This window comes from Parasteatoda tepidariorum, chromosome 7 (assembly GCF_982258835.1).
Source record: "Parasteatoda tepidariorum strain Cologne lab strain chromosome 7, Ptep-v5.0, whole genome shotgun sequence".
Lineage (NCBI taxonomy): Eukaryota > Metazoa > Arthropoda > Arachnida > Araneae > Theridiidae > Parasteatoda > Parasteatoda tepidariorum.
In genome coordinates, this window is record NC_141761.1 from 10799126 (window position 1) to 10813947 (window position 14822).

Below are 14822 nucleotides of genomic sequence, written 5' to 3' on the forward strand. Positions count from 1 at the left end.
ACCTGGAAAATACAGGAAATTTAAAAATTACCTAAAATAACAGGGAAACTGCAGAGAATTTGATTTTTTTTTTACAAACAGGGAAAATATAGAGAATTTTGTTTCCTTGTTTTGTCTTTTTAAAAATAGTGACCTCTTAAAGTGGAATCTATGGGGTATTTAAGGATTATGTTTCAGCTATACTAAACTGTTTCATTTACTATATTTAAGCATGTGCAACTGTTCTGTTTCCAGCAATTAAAGCTAAAAAATATAGTTAGCCTAATATAGCTCAGACAAGATCACAGTAATTCTTGTATTCATCTATTGTGTACAGGGATTTTTTTTTCCCCACATTTGAGTGGCTTCAATTAATTATTGTATTCTGCATTTTCAGTTTTGTTTTATGTAAGAAAAATTTATTTCTAAATTGGCATTCTAATACTACTTCTTGTTAAATTGCTTGCTGTGCATATATTTTTTTAAATGATTCTTATAAATAAAAAAGTTTATTTATAAAATGACATTGCAAAACTATTCCATGCTTATTTGAAGAATAAAATAAGATGTATGACAATTTAATTATTCACGAGATTCATTTAAATGAAAATGATTTATAAATGGTATTGTGAATCTATTTTATGCTTATCTCAGTATAAGGAAGAAAAGAATTACTCGCTGTGTTTCTATTTCCTAAATGATTCTTATAAATAAAAAAGTTTATTTATAAAATGACATAGTAAAATTATTTCTTGCTTTCATGAAGAATAAAATAAGATGTATAAAAAATTTATTCCAAAGATTCATTTAAATGAAATATTTTTAAATTGTATTGTGAATCTATTTCATGCTTACGTTAATATAAGGAGGAATAAAATTACCTGTTGTGTTTTTATTTTCAAGATGATTCATATAATAATAAGATGATATAAATAAAAAAGTTAATTTATTAAATAAAATTTCAAAACTATTTTTAAAGTTCTTGACTTTCTGAACTTTGTGCGTATTAAGCATTATGTGAAAGTAACTCATAACAAAAAAAATAATATAATTACTTTGTATCCATTTTTCATAATTTTGATCATGAAGATATGCAAGCGTATCTTCAAGAAGGGTTAAAAGATGTATTGATGAATATATCTTCAACAAGGTTCTTGAAAATAAAATGGTTTATTTATAAAACTTCATTAAAAATAAAGTTATATTTTTTCAAAAACTATTTCATTTTCAATTCAGGAATTTAATGTATCCACATGTGATCTGCAAGGCCTTTTAATTAGGCTTATGAACTGTTAAATATTTATTTAAAAATATGAAAGTTTTTGTTTTGTTTTTTTTTATTTTATTTTATAACCATCATTGAACTGTTGACCCAATTTTTTAGGTTTACGACTACCAATGTCCAACTCCGTAGCCTTGTAATTTTGAACCCGATGAACAATTACAGCATATCATAATTTTTTTTTTCATACAATCTCATTCATTTTTTTAAAATTCTTTCCTGAAACCGAAAATCTGATTGTTTTTTTCGGCAAATGATAACTTACTTAGTTATTAAACATTTAAATTGTCCCAAAAGACTTCCGTAAAGGATGCAATGAAAAACGATCCCTGATTGGTTATGATGTCACATGTGCTGAATGGAAGCGTGCCGTCTCCATCCACTAAGGCTATTTCAATGCTCTTTTACTTTTGATATCACGTATATCATACGTTTTAGTATTTAATATCACTAATGCTATTTCAATGCTCTTTTAGTTTTAATACCACATATATCGTATGAACATCCTTTGTAAAAATTTTGTGAATTAAATTTACGGTTTTGAGAATGTGTGCAAAATGGAAGATTGATATTAAAACTTCAAACATTGTTATTTGTCACTAAAATATCTGAAGAAATGATTATGCAGCTCTCTAGAGCAAAACAACATTTCTTTTGGTTGAAATCAGTGGTGTTAAAGTTCATAGAGAATAATATTCCACTTACCTTTAAATTAAAATAATGCCCCATTACAGCCGAATTACTTAATTAAAATAAGTCGCAGATTGGATAGAAATAGTATACATTTAGATATAGGATGCATGATTTTGCAATTCGTTATTGCATTAAAACAAATCAGTATTTTTCATAAATCTAGTTCATTGAATTAATATCAGTCCATCATCATTACAATCTATGTGCTAATGTTCAAGAATTCAAATAATGTAATTTGATATTTGCTTCTTTTATTTATTACTCGAGTTGAAGGATTTTCTTTTTAAGTGAATACAATGCAGTTTATTTCATCATTTTTTTTTACTGTGTATTAAATATTTAAATACATATTAACACTTATATTTATTATTCCTTGCGTAAGTAGGAATTTCGTTACAATTAGAAATTATTTATAAATTTTAATTCCCTTTTCTGCAATATAGTATTAACAAAGTATGGTTATTGTTCATTTCTCTCCTTATTTTTGTAAACTATTTGTCAGTGCTTGCAATGAAGAATTCTAAAATAGTAAAATTAATACATTATACATTTTTAATTACAAATTTTTTTTATTAAAATAGTTGAAAAGAATCTCAGGTTAAGCATTCAGTATAGTCAAAAACATATCAACACTTTCAAAAATCTAGTCCATTGAAATATATCTGACCATCATCATCACCATAATCTAGTTATACTTAAAATTTCACCTAATTTCTCATTTATCCACATTATATTAACTCATTTATCCACAAAATTTCAGCGAATATCATTAAGCTAGAAGTTTTTATTTCACTAAAGCTAAAAAACAATAATAAAAAGTTAGCTTATACAAAATGGAAAGAAATTGTATATATATATAATGCACATTATTTATTACTTTTTAAATAATTAAAAAATAAACAGTGATGTTGATATTTTTTCTCAATATTTTTATTCTTTGAGTAAATAGGAACTTTGCGAAAAAAAAATTTTTATATGCATTTATAAAATTTAATTCCTGTCTCTGTAATAAAAGAACTAAGTAAATGCATATGCTTGATTTCAAATACTCTCATAACATAGATTCAGGCAATTAAAATAAAGTTAATAAAATCTACTGGATTATATGATTTTTTTTCTTTTAACTTTAAATTTTTTTGTTGAAAGAATGAATTGAAAGTTTTGCTGGGATCACAAGTTTTTTTAAAAGGCTACTGCTATGCTGCAGACAATTGCATGCTTTGAATTTACGCTAGAATAAAAAAATAAAAACTATCAATTACTTAAGCTTTCCTACATTTTAAAATCTAAAACTATTTATTCTGCATAAAAAATTGATCCAACATTTCTTTCACTTAAGATGAAAATAAATCTTCGAAATGAATTTGAAATATACATTAAAATTGAGATTGGTTAAAAAAAAAGAAGAAAAACGAAGTAATTTTGTATTTATAACGCATCATTTAATAAGCAATAGCACACACTCTTTTTATTGAACTAAAAAAAATCTTAAATATTCAGAGCTAGAAAATTTCGTCAACTATTAACAATATTTCAGTGGGTATCATTGAAATTTAACATTATGAAAATACGTTATATTAAACCCACATTTTTATTAAGCGATATTAGGGCTCAATTTTTTGTACAGATAGTTATTGACCATCTAAAATAGTTGGATTTAATTACGAAAATTCAAACGAAAGCAAGAACGTATTGGCTTTCACAGCACAGCGACTGTAAGTGAACGGCAGATGGACACGTGACGTCAGTTCGCGAATAATCACGTGACTTCCCGTTTCAGGTAAAAACGAAAGTACGCGTTTTTTGATTAAAAATAACTAAATAAGTAGCCTTCTTAGGAAAGTAATAATATGTTTTGAGGGATTCTGAAGGTATTAAAATTTTTAAAAAAATTGACTGTAATTGTTTATTCAGAAAAAAGAATAGCAAGACAAGGGTTTTCAGTTTACGTTACGTCGCACAATGGGCTATTGGCGACGGTCTGGGAAGCATCCCTGAGGATGATCCGAAGACATGCTATCACAATTTTGATCCTCTGCAGAGGGGGTGGCACCCCCGTTTCGGTAGCCCAACGACCTGCGCGCGATGTCGTCAGAACACAAGGGAACTCTTGCATCAAGTATTGGAAGAAATTTTGCCTAAGTGGAGGACTTTTTGATGGAACTAACCCGCATTTGCCTTAAATGGAGATAAAGACCACGAGAATCTTCCACGGTTTGCCTGATGACAAAGGGACTCTAACCCATGATCCGTCTGTCTACCACTGAGGATATTTCACATCAGCACTGTGGTCGGAGCAAGTAGGATGCGGATATTTGTATTGACCAGCCATGGCTGCAATTCGAACCCACTCCACCTCATTGGAAGGTTAAAGTTCTATCCCCGGAGACATCGCTGTTCTTTTTTCTTCTATTTATATTTATATTACCGTCGTTGAACAGCTGATGAGGCAAATTTTTTGAGTTAACGATTATTAATGTTCAACTCTGTTGCTTGTAATTTTGAACCCAATCCAGAAGACAAGGGAAATCCCGGATCAAGTATTGGGAGAAATTTGCATTTGTGGAGGACTTTTTGGTGGATATCTAACCGCATTCGCGTTAGATGGAGAGAAAAACCAAGAAAATCTCCCACGGTTAGCTTGACTGCAAGATGATTCTAACTCTGAAGATATTTTACATCAGCATTGTTGTCTGTGCAAGCCGGATGCTGACTTCGTATCAACCAGACATCCCTGGGATTCGAACCCAAATCACCTCATTGGGAGGCAAACGCTCTATCCCCTGAGCCACCGTGGCTCTTTTTCCTTCTATGAAAAATCCTGTTTGTTAACAAGGAAGTTATAACTGATTGGTTTACTTATTGTCTTAATGCTAACTTGTTACTGTAACAGTAAATTCTGATTTAGTTGTTTTTTTTTTTGTGGTTATAATGATTTTTTTTTTTGTAGTGAGACATAATTTTATTCAAATTTGTATATAATACAAAGCTGACAACTCTACAGGATTTTGCCATTTTCTCTTGGTCTACTGGTTTAATAAAAAAAATTTCCTGGTTTTCGTACATTTTAAAATATTCCCTGAAATTGAGTAAGTATCCTTAAAAAAATCCCTATTGAAATTGAGTTTTTGCACAATTTATTTCTTCCTTGAATATTTAAATAAGTATTACTAATTCAAAATAAACCAAGCATCTAATCATTTTTAAGCTTTTTTTTTGTTCTAAAATGTTCAGTTTATTTTTAATTAGAACTCCAATTTTAATTTAATTAAAAAAATTTAAACAATCAATAATAAATTTTCTATTACTATTCAATGTTATGATTTAACATACTTAAACATTTCTAGTTTATTTAATGTTGTTCATAAATGCAAAATATTGCAGACCATTTATAGTTATTAGTGTAAGTTTTGTATTTTGATTACAACAAAATCCTTAATTCCTTAGATGTCAAATACTCTTATATTATATAGCAGTTATCATGAAATTTATATTATTTCGTAAAATCTACTAGCTTTTTTCCTATGTATCAGGGTGAGTAGCGTTTTTAAAAAGTGCTTAAAGGTGCTTATTTTCGTTTTTTAAAAGCCCTTAAGGGAACATCGATCTGTAACAGGAAAGTGTGCAGGTGGATAGGAAGTTTCGAAACGACTGGGGGAGTGTGGGTCATGAAGTGGGGGGTGGTAGACGGCCGTTCTGCTTTCTCTTCGTGTTTCACACTCTTTCAGCCGTTTCGGAACTTCTCGATTCATGTGTGCAAGTTTCTGCTGCGGAACAATGTCCTCATAATGTGCCGAAAGTTTAACGTTAAATATCACTGATTGCAGCATTTTCGATTGCAGAATATAAATTTAAGCTTATAATTAAGCTTTAATTAAATTAAGCTTTAATGCACACTTCTCGGTAATTCAATATAACAAAATTAAAATTACGACAACAAACAATATAAATAAATTTGAATAAAAATATACGTTTCTTTTATTTGTCTATTCTTTTGTAAAAAATTATTTTGTGCTGGATGCAGTGAAAAACTTTTTTTTTAAAAATAAAACCTGGATTTTGCAACTTAGATATACATTTTAAGAACTTTATATTTTCTTTGAATGCTTAATTCAGTACTATTATTCACATAGTTTAGTTTTCCTTTTAAAGTTGTAATCGTTTATATAATTTTACTCATATTTGCACTAGAACAAAACTGTTAGTATTCCATAATGTAGCAAAATCTGTTAACTGCTATTAAGTTAAAAATACGGATTCAAACAAACCATGACAAAGTTTAATCAAAATCATTTTTAAAAAAAAATAGAATTAATATTGAAGCCGTGGAAAAGCTTCATACCAGTTTTCTTATCGAAAATTGCAGTTGGCAAATTTTGCATCCAGTTCTTTATTGTAAGTTGTATTTTGAAATTACAGTGTTAAGTGTTGTATATTTGGCTTATACCCAAAATTTAATGTATATTTTAAGAATTTAGAATTTAATAAAATTTATTATTAAACTATAATGTTTTTAATGCTTATCACTAAGAAATTTATCTTTCTTTAAATAGTGCTCCGACTTATTGTCTTTTGCGTACATAGTGATTGCTAGATGTTACCGTATTACTTTAATATTTTCAGAGAGCGAGCGTGAAATTTTAGCACTTGAAGTTTAGCACTTGAATAAATTTAAGTACATTTCTCTTAAGCTACATTAATATTTTGACATAACAGGAGAAATAAATGTTTTTTAATTTATAGACCTAGTCTAATGATTAATCAGAGGTAAGTTGTATGATGGGGTTAAGATAGTGACATGACTTCTTCAATCCCCAAAGCATAGCATATAAATGACTTTAGCGAAAATTAATTTTAAAAATCAAAGGTAACTCAATATACAGTTATTCTGATAATCAACTCTAAACATTTTTCATTCAAAATTGAAATACAATGATATTTATATAAATGAGGTAACATTTTTGATAGCAGAAATATTGAAAGAAAATTTATTCATTTGAAAGTAAGTACATTAATTCATAGATAAACACTGTTACATTAATTACTAACTTATGAAACATAAATTTTGATAGATTATAAACTACTAGTGGGCTGCGCCCCCTGCTCGCTAGCGCTCGCTACTAACTTGGGTACATTGCAAATGCACAAAATTCTAAGAATTCAAAACAATCATTCAAATCCATATAACAACTTTTTTTTCTAAAAAAAATTACATCTTTTTAGTAAATACTGAGTCCTTAAAATAAATTTGAATTCAAATAAATGACATGTAATTCATTAAATCTATTAGAAATGTGCTATAGTGTAAAATCTTAAGATAAAATTTCTAAAACTGATATCTCTTTAAAAAGGTTAAAATTTCGGCTATAATTAAGTCTATTTTAAATTTAAATAAGTGAATTGCAATGGAAAAACCTGCATAAACAAATAAATTCTAGTAAAACAAATAAATTCGTGATATAAATCAAAAATTGTCAAATAAATTCGTAATACATAAATTCGTGAAAAAAAAAACGCTTTCGACAAAAAACTAAAATAGAGATCTATCGACAGCCTAGCTTATGCTCTCCCTGGTTATTTCAGTTTCCGTTTTTAAAAGCGCTATATGTTGAGCCATCTTAGCTAGATTTGGCATGTGACATTTTTACCGGCAATCATTGGTCTATTTTCTAGCGTTGCCATTCGGGGAGTTGTAATGAGGCTTTTTTTTATCGCTGTGTAAGAGAAATATATATATATAGATATTATTGGGACGTTAACATTTTGGAACTTGAAAATTTCAGAAAGTAAAGAAACATCGTAAACCATGGTTAGTTAAAGGCAGCTTTATTTACAGTCCGGTGTCGTGATTGATCTCTTTTAGTTCAGCTTATAAGATTCGTCGGAAAATATATATTTTACCTGTTAAGATGGTTCCTTGAGAGCAATGTAAGCATAAAGTATGCATCGGGAGTAGTACTTTAACACATAAAACTCTTTCACTTTTTGAACAATTTGGTCCAATGAAGTGACTCATTTATCCATCACAAGAAATTGTACAGAAACAATGCGTCAAATTCGTAAATAGTTATAGTACATCCTGTAACAAGCCTGTAACCTTACGGAAAACTTTCGTCGGAATTTCATTGTCACGAAAATGTACTAAAAACCTTTTTTTCAATAAAACAAAGTTTGCAATTTTAAACCTTTCATCCTAAGAGGATTGAAAATTATTTTTTAAAATGTATTGCTGCTTAGGTCCATATAATGACATTTCAGCTGAGGTCACACAAGCGATAGGATCAAATGGCATTGTCCATTAAAATTTCATGGCAAGGTGGATTTTAGCTGAACATACAAGACTTTGCGAAAAAAAAAACCTTAGAATTACCTAGTTTTAAGATTATTTTCACCTGGAGACTAACTTTATTAAAGGATTTTTTTCACGCTTGAAAATCCTAAGTCTACCTCGATTTAAGGTTTTTATACAGGTTGTTTTCCAAAGTTTTGTATTAGGGTAACGTGCGTAAAATAGAGCACATCCCGTTTTAAAGTTAGAAGGTTAGCACGTAAACCGCATAACAAACCTTTTCGCGTTTACATGAAAAGGTTTTTGCCGAGTTAAAATAAACTTTATTTTGCTATCTTGGACTTAAAACTTCTAATCTATTAGTATGATAGTTTCGATATTGATTTCATTCTTTTCATCGGAAAAAATGCAAAGGAAAATGTCTCTTGCCGGTTATGGGTACAGCACTATCTTCCCCTGACCGAATCTAACCCCATAATTAAGCATTCCCTACACCTGCCTTAGATTAACTCCCCTATTATCAGTCCTAGATAGACTTCAGCAGAAAAATTTTAAGCGTGTGCACCAGAATAGCGAGCCAAATATCGATGGAGTGATATTTCGTGGGAAATGTTTTCTTTAAAGTTAATGACCGCCTTCTTATGAATGACGCGTAAGATAAGTCTTTAATGATTTGTAGTTACAACAAAAAACTTGCGAAGAAGAAAAAAAAATGGCGAAGCTGAATTCACTTTTGCGCACACCTTTTTTCTGAAAATATTAAATCAATTTTCAAAAAACGTTCTATTTGACCTTCATGTTTAGATGCACATTGTTATAAGTTTTTATGTTTAAAATATATTTATCAGCTGTAGTTTTTTTCTCTCTTTATTTTCATGTTTAAGTTTTTAATTGTATTCCTTTAACAAAAAAAAGTTCTCCATTAAAATTTTACGTTATTTTTAAACTTAAAATATGCATTAAGACAATATTTTGAGTAAACCAGTTCAGTATAAACTGAAAAAGGGTGCTCGAAGTCAATTGGTTTAACAAGCTGATAACATATTTTAATAACTTTCATTTAACAAACTTTTATTTTAATTACTTAATATTTTAATAACTTTAAATTTTAACCACTTGAATCAGTCTGCGTAGGAAGAGAGGGTGTGCGGTATGGGTCCTCGTTGAACCGTAAAGTGCTCGACTTCGCGTGCAGGTAGTTGGGCTACCGAAGCGGGAGTGCCTTCCCCTCTGCTGAGGATCAAAATTGTGATGGCATGTCTTCGGATCATCATCAGACCCAGACCGTCGCCAATAGCCCATTGTGAAGCTCTAGTGCGACGTAAATGAACTACAACTACAAAAATTGGCCTGTAATAGTGCAAATGGTTAATTAACAGTTTTTCAAACTTAATTAATTTAATGGTCTTTTATTGAGTGAGAGAAAGGTAACTTTTCAAATTGATTAGAATTAAAATTTCCGTTGTTTGCATGTGGTCTTTCACTTATTACAATCATTTTAAAATATTTGCGTTTAAACCCTCACCGCCCCGCTGTCAGACCGACATGCAAACTCCAATCGTTTTGCTCTAGCCAACAGATTATGTAAACAAAATATTAAAATAAAACTCATGACTTTTTTTGGTCAGGCTGCTTTATAGGCTATTTGTGATTTAACAATAAAATTAGTATTCAATACAATACAATAGTAAAGCATATTGTGCTTTATAAAGTAATCATTCTATCACTTATATATTTATAACCCAATTTCTGTTAATAATTTTCACAAAAATGAAATCAAAGTGCAGCAACATATAACGGTTCAATTACATCGTTAATTAATTATCAATTCAAAACTTTAACTGTTGATTATAATAAGTAAAATAGTGTAAATTAAAATTTTAAACACCAGGTTTTACAAATAAGCGAAGAAGAAGAAAATAATTCTATTTTGTGACACCTAAAACAAGAAAAGTAAAACTCCCTTTCTAAAGACGGAGTAATAATAATAAATGTTGGTAGTAAGAAATCTTTTAAAAATTCTCGGAGAGCTATCATGAGTTTCCCATTATTCTCAGAAATTTTTTTTTTTTTTAAAAAAAAAGAAGAAAAGTGTTGGTTATTAATTCCGATTTTGTACTGAATTTGAGCTTTCATCCATAAAAATTTGTTAAAGTTCGATAATTTGTTTTTACATGAATATTAACTTGAGACCCTACTTGAAAAAAATTTTATCAAAAATTTAAAAAACATATTGGAAGATTTTACAGAACACCCGGAAAGTTTGTGTGAAAAATTACGTTATATTTTGTAGTATTGAAAGGAAGAAGAAAAAATAGCTTGCGGGTCAGGAAATTTTTTTGGAAAAATAAAACACCAGAAATTTAAAAATTATTTTGATTCTGTTCTAAAATAATCGTGATTAGAGTTGAAAACCCTTCAAAGAATAAATTGCAAAATTTTGATTTCCACAAGATCCTATGCAAAAAGCTTTAAATTTGGCGGTGATATAAATTTATTTATTTTTTTTTTTAAATTTACTTTAAATTTGTTTCGGAAAAATATTTTTTATTTGTATTGATATTCTTAATTATATTTAAGAAGCATCGAAATTTTTTAAGTGCTTAGGGCCTCTTAAGTTCTTACTCCGGCCCTGCTGATACATTCTCTGCAAACACTTAATTGCCTGTCATTGTGCAGGTAAATGCGCCTTTATTGCGTTTAAAAAAATGTAGTGCGTTTACCACTACAAAAGTACAATCCTAATTCAGTAGTATATAAGACATGTTAACTCGATTCGATGATGGGGTACCTTTTCATAGACGAAGGTTGACATTGTCGATAACAACTCTACCCAGCATAGGTGACCCTCAAACGTGATTTGAACATGCCTAACTTGACAGAATATTACACTTCCATATGAACACACCTATATCGACTGTAACACCAACTTCGATCTGAACACGCCTACTTCTATGGTTCACTTAGAACTGTTGACTTGCTACTGATGACTGTGTCGTTACCCACCTCCTAGCATACAATGTAATACACTCGACTGCTAAAGGCAACACAAGAGCGACCACGACCGTGAACTTAAAACATCGCTCATGATCAGAGCTCAGAAGTACGGTGATCTTAATACAGCTCTCCCTGCTTTTTACAAAACAGGATTTATTCAACTAGCGGTATCCATCGAATTCTATCACAGCTATAATTCTGCTGGCGGGGTACTGTAGTGTGTCTACCACTACAAAATAACAATGCCAATGCACTAGTATATAGGACTCGATTCTTTGTTGGGGCTCCTTTTTGATAGATGAAGGTTTACATTATCGATAAATATATCCCCACAACTGTTATAAAAAACTCAAAACTACTGAATTACTTGAAAGTGTAACCATTTTTCGATGTCTCTGTGTTGATTCAACCACCTTAAATTTACATTTTGTATATTTTCAGCTCTTCTAATACTGTTGAAAGATCAATCCCTAGATGTGAGAATCAGAGTAGCTGAAGCATTGACCTTATTACACCATTATTGAGTTTAGACGACTTCCTTTGTTTGTTCTGCCTACAAGAACTGAAGAAAAAATGTGCTTGCAACCTTTTTTTAAAAAAACGAAAACACAACAACACATATATATATACATACTTATATACAGTTTTCAATGTGTTGTGAGTAACAATATATAACTAACAATATATTGTTAGAACAGGGAATGCCAATGGATATTGGATTTTCCACGATGATCACATATTCCGATTTTTTTACTCTTGTAAAAATTTTAAATTACAGAATTTTTATTGTGTCATTTTTTAAATTTAATTGCCATTATTAAATGTTAAGTTTATTATTGTTGATTTTATTATTCCGTTGCCTATTCTGTTGGGACAAAATTGAAACCTGATCATTTTGTTCAGTTATCATTGGAACTTCATTTACAATTTTGCTTTTATAATTCCTAATACTGTTGGGATGAAATTGAAATCTGATAATTTTGTTTGGTCACTGTTGAAACTTCATCGACAACCTTTTTTTTTTTAAAAAAATTCCTGTTTCATGACTAGTTATTATAAAAACTTTTATTATCTGTTTATTACCAAAATATTTAACAACTATGTGAAAAGTTAATTTTTAATGTCTTACAATTTTGTATTAATTATTTTTATTGCATTTTTTGACTGGTATGGTTTAATGTAAAACATATTATGAAGACGAATGTAACTTACTTGTTACTTTATAATTGCAAACGTAGTTACATAACGTTTTAAATATGTTTATTTTTGAATGTTTTACACATCTAATTTTGCATAATAATCAAAATCTATGTAATAATAGCAGAGAAGAGAAATAAAGTATAATAAATATATATAGCTTTAAAAGGTTATAGGTTGTAAATACAATTAGATAAAAATACAGAAGAAATATTTTTCAGGTACAAAATGCCTTCAAAGCTTTAATATTTTGCCAAAGGCAACTAAGAAAATCTAAATCATTGTTAGGTAAGAATCATGTTACAATCAATAGAACAACGAGCATAAGTTTGATCATCAAGATTCTATGGTATTTCATTCAATTCGGTTGATTAAATGGAACATTGATATTTCAATTATACATAAATATTAGTTTATTAGACAACTGTGTTTCCTTTTCTCTATGAATAATAATTATATATATATATATTGAAATACTTTTGATTTTTTTTCTTCATGAAACTGGGGTGCTTTATGCTTACCATAGAGTACCTTATACCCAAACTTTCCTGAGATAATGGGGTGCTTACCAAAATACGTAAGGGACCATTGTGGCCCCTCCTGTCATTCTAGGTATAAAGTTCTATATATACTTACATTTCTATTAAGCTAACTCATGAATGATTAAATGAGCTCTTAAATTGGATCAAATTATGAAAAGTCAGAAGTACTCAACATTTTTAATAAGTTACTTTTTAAATTACAGAGCAACAAAATACCAGAGGGGTATTTATTAAACTTGCGATTGTAAACAATGAAAACTGCAGCTAGGAAATTTTTGAGAAAGTAAGAACTAATAACTTTTTATATTATTGCTTTTTTTAGAGGTTGCAATGTCAGAAGCTAAGCAAACTAAAATTGATAAAAAAATTTATTATTAGTTCTAATGCTCTATAAAATTTCTTTTTTTTTTACTACAAATAATAAATACTACATATTTTTGGGATTTTAAGTGCTTGCTACTGAAAATTATTTTAAAACGTTTTAAGATTATTTTGCTCTAAACAAATATTAGCTTGTCTAATTGGTAGATTTAAAAATATGTGGAATGATGCTAAGTCTCGCGTATCAATGATAGTGTTAAAGATTTTTCTGTATAAAGAAATAATTCCTTAGACTCTCTTTTAGATGTAATTCCTTTCCTTTGTCTACTAACTAACCCTCTTGATTTTTTTTTTTTTGGGGGGGGGAGTCATCTTTGTTTCTCGCTATCACAAAACACATTTTCTTCAAAGAAAAAATCATTCCATTAAATGTTCTTTAAATTTCTGTTGTTATGTTTAAAAAATAGTGCCAATCTGTACTTCAATGCTAATGTTTGCTTTTCTTGTGAATAAACAGTTGTGTTTTATTAGTTTGCTTCTTTTTGTCTAATTTTCTTTTAATATAATTTTTGGAGAATTACAATAAAAACTTATTATTTGCCTTACAGTATAAAGCATTTATTTTCTTTATGTACAAACATGAGGAGATGTTAATCGAATTTTTTTTCGGTAATTTCACGACTAATGTTTTTCTTTATGAATCATCTACTGAAAAAAAAAGCATTTTTTTTTTTTTTGCTTCATATTCAATGACTGAATTTAAAGTGTTAATATATTCCATAAATTACCAATCGTTTTATCTTGATGCTCACTTCTATATCTCACTTTTTTTTAATACAAGTTTTGCAAATTTATTTCTAAAAAAATTTTCTATTTCTGTTACAGTTACAAAACGTTTAACTTTTAGTCTATACCAATAAAATCTATAGCAGAAATGAAACTTTTTTTTTCTTTTTTAAAAATTTAATAAATATATAAACTTAGTTATTCCTGGTGGGAATTTTAACTCAATCAGTTTGTAAAATATTCCGTTGCGCCAAACTCTATGACACGCATTACTGATGTCAAGCATTAACATAGCTGAAGTCTATTTTAAGTGTAAGCCTCTGCGAATGTTGTTTTTGAGGTGTTAACCCACATTGTTCGGCTGGTAAACATGAAAGACAAGGTTTTAATTGATTGTAGACTATTCTCTTCAAGCGTGCAAAGCAAACTTATAAGTTGATAGCTGGAAGGTAATAGTAAATCTTTGTTTGCTTTAGATCAGCGGTTCCGAATATTTTTCGACTACAGAACCCTAAATAATTAACCTTCTTTCAGCAGAACCCCCTACTTTATAATTAAAGTTAATAAAGATAATAGTGAACGTTTTAGTCCATTAAAGACTATTTTGGAAATACTTTATTATTTTTAAATATTTTAACTTTTTTTTTTGTGATAACATCTAAAAATTGGGAAAGATAAAGGACTCCGATCTCAATATGAATAATATAAATACAGTGTTGTTGTTAACCAATATTAA

The 14822-nt window shown here is 29.0% G+C and overlaps 1 long non-coding RNA gene across 1 annotated transcript; it reads left to right on the plus strand.

The window, feature by feature from the left end:
* Nucleotides 1–3944: 3944 nt before the first annotated feature.
* LOC122270762 (uncharacterized) lies at nucleotides 3945–13827 on the plus strand. Its single transcript, XR_006225986.3, has 2 exons — nucleotides 3945–5043; nucleotides 11682–13827. It is a non-coding gene; the product is annotated as an uncharacterized LOC122270762 (long non-coding RNA).
* Nucleotides 13828–14822: the final 995 nt, after the last annotated feature.